General features: G+C 44.1%; 1 long non-coding RNA gene across 2 annotated transcripts; it reads left to right on the plus strand.

Moving 5' to 3' along the window:
* Positions 1–3,330: 3,330 nt before the first annotated feature.
* LOC120097849 (uncharacterized) lies at positions 3,331–7,085 on the plus strand. 2 transcript variants are annotated; one of them, XR_005495676.2, is made up of 3 exons: positions 3,344–3,615; positions 3,757–4,409; positions 6,816–7,085. It is a non-coding gene; the product is annotated as an uncharacterized LOC120097849 (long non-coding RNA). The 2 variants fall into 2 exon arrangements; XR_010059331.1 differs by lacking the exon at positions 6,816–7,085 and having other exon boundaries at positions 3,331–3,615; positions 3,757–4,901.
* The last annotated feature ends 1,469 nt before the right edge of the window (positions 7,086–8,554 follow it).

Here is an 8,554-nt window from a genome sequence, read left to right on the forward strand (position 1 = left end):
AATAAAGAGCTGGGCTGTGTGTTTAGTCCATCTTGCAAAAGGCAATTGTCTCAAAGACATATTCTGTGTCTCTGGCAATTTGGCCTATATAGATAAAATAAGGTGAGAAATGGGTTTCTTGACCAAAAATGGGGAAGTGGCTGCCCCCACCCCAGGTATCGTATGTCCTGTGGACCTCTAGACAGTCAACAATAATCATGAGGTCTATAGAAACACAAGGTGTTGGCAGTGTAATGGTGGGGAAAGGGATTTCAGATCGCAGAACTTCATCAACCGACACATTGTAGCTAGGTAAAAACACACAGGAATACACTGTACCAAAAAAAAATGGCACCAGTGAGCATTCTGGTGTGAGCCCCTACCTCTTAAAACATCACACTTACTTACTCTTAGAGCAATGGTGTTTCTTCCGCAGAGAAATGGGGAGAAGTTTGAACAGGCAAACTTGGTGCTACCGTGAAATGAATGGAAGGAAGGTCCTTGTCGTCAATGTTAATCACTTAATTAGCCTAATCACCCAGTAATTTAAAAAGCACACAGCCAGCAGGAAGAAAGAGGCTACAAGGTTTCCACACAGAAACCACATAGAAACCTGGCAGCAAACATGTTGTTTACAGACGCCATTCTCACTAAGGAAGAAAACCTCAGATCTGCAGTCAGCTCCACTGGTTCCCCCAGGGACCAACAACTACTTGGGAACTGAGAGTTCGCATTGCAATGGACAACATCAGGATATTGGAAGGGGAACAGTAATGGCTACCATGGTTTAGGGGCTTAAAGAGACCGGGGGTTCTATCTTCTTCCTCTCTTACATTCCTTTTATCCTGCAGTGTTAGACAGGACCATACTCACCCTGCTTCACATTTTACCAATTATCAAATGCTTACTAGCTAAGAGTCACAGCAGCAACATGAAGAAGTTCGTTTTGCTTTCTTTAGATTGAGGTTTCTCCCTCTTCCCGGAACCAAGGTACCGCCACACACCTGCTTTACTTTTTAGCCCATTTCTTGATATGATCAGAAGTTCTTTGCAAACCAGCCTGTTTCACAACTTCTAGCACGGCACGCTGCACAGTTAGCACGGGAATAATCTTTTGATTTGTGGAATGAGGCAAAAGACACATGGTGTTAAGTGCTAAGAGGGCTGGTCCACGCTGGCCCCCAGCTACCTTGGTAGAGGTTCTGCAGTGTCTGATAAAGGGCCTCAGCTTACCATGGCCCACTTACAACCCATTGACTTTATAATGGACCAGGGCATTTAAGGGAGAGCGCGCTTTGAGTTTTGGGGTTTGTTCTATGTTTCCTCCAGATGTGCAATATTAGTTGCTATGCTTTCCCATGGTACAGCACAACCACAGCCTATGAAGCTTTAGATCAACCATGTAAGCAGGAGCATATACAACCAGCGTCCATAGACCATATACACTCTAGTAGCTATGTCCAGCCCATGGCTAAGGGAGGCTATGAATACAGCCCAGTCAAAAAGTGTAAGCTTAGTTAAAACATTGTGGAATATCTTTGTGATTTCTTTAAAAATAAACTCAGTTGAGTAGTTTGTAAGCATGAATTTTGAAGACAACCATGTTACAATGTAAAAAGCTAGACATGCCCACCAGAGTATGATATGTACCAATATTCTGGGACATTGTATGTTTTCTTTCATACATCGTGAGGTCAACAAAATATCTACATATATGTGTGTGGGAGACACTCAACACTTCATTATAAGATAGAAGCTGGGTTAGATGATTGTGCATGCTACAGATTCAGAAATACTCGGAGCCTTTTGTGATAGGGTTGGGTATAATGGTCAATATTAGGCTTATTAAGTGCACTTGCATATGAATGATGTTTTCAACTCATGATATACCTATCAGGAGGTTACCCAACTTAAAAAGAAATAACTACATTTGTAATTTGTAGTCTTCTATTGTTCTGTGTCACACCTGGACCTCTGTGGAATATTTGTTGGCACAATAAAAATAAGATCTGGCAAAATTTTCCAATACTGTTGACAGATATTGGCTTCATGCATAAGAATAGGGAGATTTTCACTTCTCCATTTTTGTCCCTGAAGTTCTTTTAGACAGGAACATTCTGGGTCAGAAATTTTGACTATGGGTTAGTAACCCTGTCCCTCCACTTGAGGCCCTGTCTATCTAATGGAAGTAGGATCTTTGCGTTCCCTCCTCCCAATTTTGGGCATTTTGGGTAAGGTCACCCCCACTGAATCCTTAGAGTCTCTCACCTCCTGGGTCTCTGATACTTTCTAAAGAGTTCTCCCACCTCCTACCCCCAACTCCCAAGAGACTGAATGAAAGATGGTCCAATGACTGACCCACCTTGGGAGTCATCTCATGGGAGGACACTAGGGCCTGACAGTATTACTGATGCTATGGTGTGTTTACAGACAGGAGCCTGGCATGGCTGTCCTCTGAGAGGCCCTACCAGCAGCTGATTGAGACAGAAGCAGATGTTATATCCAACCATTGAACTGAAGTCAGGGAGCCCTGTGGTTGAATTAGGAGAAGGATCGAAGAAGCTAAAGAGGAGAGCGACCCCATAGGAAGACCAGCAGCCTCAACTTACCCGGACCCCAGACCCCAGGGAGCTCCCAGAGACTGAGTCAGCATACATGGACCAGTCAGAGGCCTCTGGCACAAATAGAGCAGAAGTCTGCCTGGTCAGACCTTAGTGAGAGATGTGCTTAATCCTCAAGAGTCTTGAGGCCCCAGGGAAAGAGGAGGTATGGTGGGGGGGGAGCACCTTGAAGTAAGGGGGGAAGAACAGGATGAGGATTTGTGGGAGGGGCACTGAGGAGGGGGGTAATGACAGGAATGTAAACAAATAAAATAATAAAAATTAGGGGAAAAAGGAATAGGGCTGCTCCTTAAATAAGACATTATTTGAAAAGGGGCTAAGGTGTCCCCATACTACTATGTCGGTCCTCTAATACTATGAGAGAAAAATGGAGACAAAGGGAAAGAAAGAAACCAACAGAAGGAGAAAGGGGACAAGAGGATGGAGAAGAAAGTATGAGAGAGTAAATGGTCAAACTGTATATTATATTTGAAATGAACTGTCTTTAAAAAAAAACCTATCCACCACACACAATAAATATAAACCAACAAAATAAATAAATAAATAAAATCTACAGTAGGAACTATAGAGAGGGCACAGAGGGGTTAAAAACTAGCTCTGTGCAAGCTTGAGGAGCTAAGGTCAAGTACCCAGCACCCATGTGGAAATCCAGGCACGATCACCCAGTCACCTGTAGTCCCAGGGCTGATTGAGGCAAAGGCAGGAGAATCGTTGGAGTTGGTGACCTCCACAGAGCTCCGGGTGCAGAGAGCTCTGTTTCCACCCATCTCCCCGCCATGACACCTGCTCTCTTCACTCCTGACTCTAATTTCTTCAAGGACCCTCTACCCAAATTCTGTTCAGGCATAGCTTCAACGTTCTCCAGCAGCACACACGTAAAGGTTTCTCTCTCGTGAGAAAGTTTAAGGCTTATGAAATGCAGGGCCAGGGCCGTGTTATAGGGATCGAATCAAGGTGCCTGCACATGCGCTGTGCCGCTAAGTGAGCATCCCTAACCGTTAGCTTTTTGAGACAGGTGACCTTAAACTCTTAATCTTTCTACGTTAACGTCCCCGATGCCAGATTTGCCGGAGAGTGCTGCCACACCTGGGTTATAGTATAAGTTTTAATAGATTCCCGAAGGCCCAATTAATGGTCATTTTTTCTTGTTTTCCAGGTGTCAACAACAACAACAACAATCCAAGAGAATGTTTCTGGTCTGGAATTAACTGCAAGGGGCTAGCTGTCCTGTCTGCCCAGCGTCTACATTCAAATGGAATCCCAAGCCAGGCTGATCTCTCTGCCGAAACCTTTGGCAGTCCAGCAACCATTTGTCTGTTGATCAGAACATCCGTTGATCAAAAGTCTTGTAATCGAAAGCAGAGTCGTTTGATTTTTTTTTTCTTTTGATGGCCATCTTTACGGTATCTGGAATTACCAACAGGGCAAGCCTCGATGTCTCTGTAGGCTGATGTTTTCTGTACTGTGTTAGTTAAGATAGAAAGACTCATCCTAACTGTGAATGGCGCCATCCTATGGGCTGGCTGGGGTCCTGAGCTGAATCTCCATCTGTGTGTGTGTGCTTCCTGACTATGGAGGCCATTTGGACTGTGTCCCTTCCCTTCCCCTCCACGATGGACTATGTCCCTTGAGCCATAATAACCAGAATAAACTCTTCTGCCTCAAGCTACTTCTTTTCAGGTATTGGTCACAACTGTGAGAAACCATACAGACACCCAGGAAAAAGCTGGCCCTCCAATGCAAAGTCTTGGCCTTGGACTTGGGATTATCACTTGGAATAGCACAGAGGACTTTTCAAACGCAGATGGAGTAAGAGACACATTCTTTCTCCTTGGCCTCCATGTACCTGATGCCTACCTGGTATTTTCTGTGAAGACAGAGAACCCAGCAGCACCCCTAGGAGTGTTTTTAACCTGAAGGGCTGCCAGATGTGTCTGAGGCAGATGTTGGGAGGGCTCCAGAGAATGTACCTGCCAACACGAACGTGTCTCTGGAAGGCTTCTGGCTCCCACAGAGTGTGGGTTTTGTGGGTGGTGCTGAGAGATGTATCACACACAAGGTGAAACCCGGACTGGACTGGACTTGGCAGTGTTGTTGGGTTCTCTGGAAAGGCTGATGGGCAGGCTGCCTGGCTGGCAGAAAGGGAGCCTCTGTGGCATGCAATGTGGTGTGTGACAGGTAGCAAACCCGTGGGTACAGACATGCTGAGCGGATAATGCCATCCTTTTTCCGCCCGAATCTCCAGGCTGTCTGGTGAGAACGGCCTTGACTCCTGCCACTTTATAAAAATCTTCGTATACATCTGTTCTGGTTTGTTTTAAAATTCTTTTTCTGGTATTACAGTGGGTTACATAAGGCCATATCAGTGCAAATGTATACTACACTTGAAGTACATTTCTCCCATACCCCACCACAATTTTCTATTTCACCCCTTCTAGGTCAGTCCCCTTTGTTCCTGTAGACAGTTTTACTCCCCTGCTACATGCACATCCATGATTTTATCTGTTTGTACAAAATCTAAGATCCGGGGTCTGGAAAGATGGCTCAGTAGTTAAGAGCACTTACTCTTGCAGAAGACCTGGCTTTGGTTTCCAGCATTTGCATGAGTGACTCATGAACACCTGTAGCTTTAGTGCCAAGGAATCCAATGCCCTCTTCTGACTTCCACGAGGCTGTGGCACATATACAGCCTCTCGGCTACACACACATAAATTAAAATAGCATAAAAACATCTAAGATCCGCAAATGAGAGAAAATCTTGGTCTTTCTGAGAATGACTTAATTTTCTTAATATGGTTATCATCTGTTTCTTGAAAAGGACATAAATTCATTTCTCTTTACGTCTGAGAACAATTCCACTGCATATATATTTTTCAGAGAAGCAAATCAATATTTTCTTCCTCAACTTAGAATTCTTAATCTTCTCACCTACTGTTTGGGTTGGTTCTAATTTCTAGAAGGTTCTCAGAAAATGGATCCTGGAGGGAAAAGAAAAATATCATTCTGGTGTGCCTCCTACTTTCCAGGGGCTCTGGGTGCTTGTTTGGGTAATAGTGTGTGCTTGTGTATATGTGTATATGTGTGTGTGTATGTATGTTATGCATGTATGTGCATGCATGCATGTATGTGTATGTATGTATGCATGTGCATGTATGTATGTTATGCGTGTGTGTTCATGCATGTGCGTGTATTACGTGCATGTTTGTATGCACATGTGTATGTATGTATGTATTCTTGTATGTTATCATGGCTTGAATGAGAAATGTTCACTACGGGCTCAGATATTTGGATATTTTTCTCTGGTGATCTCATTGTTTATGGGGGCTTAGGGGGTGTGGCCTTGCTGGAGGAACTATTCGCTGAGGGCAGGCTTTGAGATTTTATAGCTTCACCCCACTTTCAGTATGCTCTCTGCTTAATGCTGGTGCCAAAGATGTGACTTCTCCACTTCTTGTCCCCGCCACTATTCCTGCTACTAGCTGCCATGCCTCCCTGCCATGATGGACTCCTTCCCATCTGGAATTCTGTCTTCCTTAAGTCATCTTTCACCAAGGTGTTTCAGCACAACCACAGAAAAGTAGCTTCCACAGAGGTGTGTGTGTGTGTGTGTGTGTGTGTGTGTGTGTGTGTGTGGCCACTTTCTGCATTTTCTCCACCATAAGATTTGCTTTTACTTTTAATGGCCTTGTCAGAAATAACAAGAGCTACGGATATAGCTGGGTAGCTAAGTGTTCGCCTAATATCATGGGGCCCTGGGTTGGATTCCCCAGTACTGTCAAAAATGGGGACTAAAGAAAGTTTTTTTTTTAGCTTCTTCTATCAACTATACATGACATGCCTATTAAAGAAGAGTGCTGGCCTCTGAGGCTCTATTATACACAGTCATTTCTCCATTCTGCTACTAATTGTTTGATTTAACCTTGTAATGTAGTATCTCTATCATCTATCTGTCTACTTATCATCTATCATCTATCATCTATCTATCTATCTATCTATCCATCTATCTATCTATCTATCTATCTATCTATCTATCTATCTATCATCTATCTCATCCCTCTCATCCCTATTTATTTCTTTCTCCTTTGAGACAAATTATTGCTATGCACTCCAGGCTGGCCTCAAACTCATGACCTTCCTGCCTTACCCTGCCCAGTGGTGGGATTACAGATGTTGCCACTGTGCCCCAATAGCCTCTCTTGTTTGAATATTTTTCAGGTTTTACCACCATTCCAACAGGAACACCAGCACTTTTCTCCCTCCTCTCAAGAGCATGTCTAATGTAGCTTCATGACCACAAAAGGGCAAGACAACTTATGGACCACATGCCAGCATACTGCTAAGTGTTTCCCATGCCTTACCTTATTTGCTCCTCGAGATAATCTGCACAGCACAGACGAAAATACAGCTTCAGAGAAATGCAGCGACCTCCCCAAAAGGACAGAGCTATAAACAGTGGAGCTGGGGTTTAATAAATCCAAGATTGAAGAACAGTTGTTGGGCTTTCGTTTCCTCGTGAGGCTGCAGGACTTTTATTACATATTTGACCTGTGTTCTACTAGATTCCAAATTTTTCAGAGTCACTAAATTCTCAAGGCTACTGACCATACTGGGCATATCCCTGGGCAAAATAACACACACACACACACACACACACACACACACACACACACACACACACACACACAAGTCCAAAAGTCTTGTAGCTCTGGACCTCTGAGTACACATCTTAGTGGCAGGTCATGTACATACTTCGGTCCTGTTTTCAACCTCTAACATACAGAGAGAAAGGAATAGCAAGAATATATATATATATATATATATGTATTATATATGGTATATATATATATGGTAGATTTTGTCATGCACAAATGATGCACTTATTAATGACAGAAGGCAAAAAATCTGTATTACTATTAGCACAATAAACTACAAACTTTGTTATTTAACACAACACACATTTATTAACCACAGACTGCTGAAGGTCTGTGGTTAGTCCGAATCTTTTACCTGCATCTCCAGCTACTACAGCCTACCTGTATTCTGTGGCTTGTGGCCTCACATCCCTTCACACCCTGCTTTCCCATGGCATCTCCTTTCTGACTTTTCTGTTCTCTCTCTCTCTCTCCCTCCCTCCCTCTCTCCCTCCCTCTCTCTCTCTCTCTCTCTCTCTCTCTCTCTCTCTCTCTCTCTCTCTTCCCCTCCCCCCCTTGTGATCATTGGGCTCACCCAAATAACTCAGATCCCAATTCAAGATCCTTGACATAGCCTTGACACTTTCGAAGTTCTTTTCATCGTGTAAAGAACACACTCTCGGGTTCTGGAATTGAGGACATGAACATTTGTCATTCAGCTTACTGCCATCCTAATATACCTGGTGTCCTACCCCCTACAGCCGGAACTTTGTACTTCTGAAGCATTCTATATAGGGACATATTTCTGGGAAGGTGAGCATGTCAGTAAAGTGTTCACCTTGCAAGCATGAGGACCTGAGATTAGAGTCACATTTTTAAAAAAAGAAGCCAGGGATGGTGGTGTGCACTTATAGTTCTGGTTAGGAGGATCCCTGGGTCTCACTGGCCAGTCATCCTAGCCTGCTTGCTTGGTGAGTTTCAGGCCAGTTGAGAGAGCTTGTCTCAGAACACAAGATGGAAAGGGCTGGAGCTATGGCTTGGTAGGAGCACATACGGAATAGCATGGGGGCCGGAGCTTGGATCTCAGTACCTGTGTGAAAAGCCAGGTATGGCTCCAACCACACCTGGATCAACGGGGTCTACTGGCCACTAACACAGCTCCAGATTCAGTGCCTTAGAGACTAAGGCAGACAATGACAGAGCAAGACCCCCAACACCTTCCTCTGGTCTCCCCAGTCCCCTGAACACACATGAACACACACACACACACACACACAAACACACACACATACACACAAACACACACACATACACACACACAAA

This window comes from Rattus norvegicus, chromosome 17, assembly GCF_036323735.1.
Source record: "Rattus norvegicus strain BN/NHsdMcwi chromosome 17, GRCr8, whole genome shotgun sequence".
Classification (NCBI taxonomy): Eukaryota; Metazoa; Chordata; class Mammalia; order Rodentia; family Muridae; genus Rattus; species Rattus norvegicus.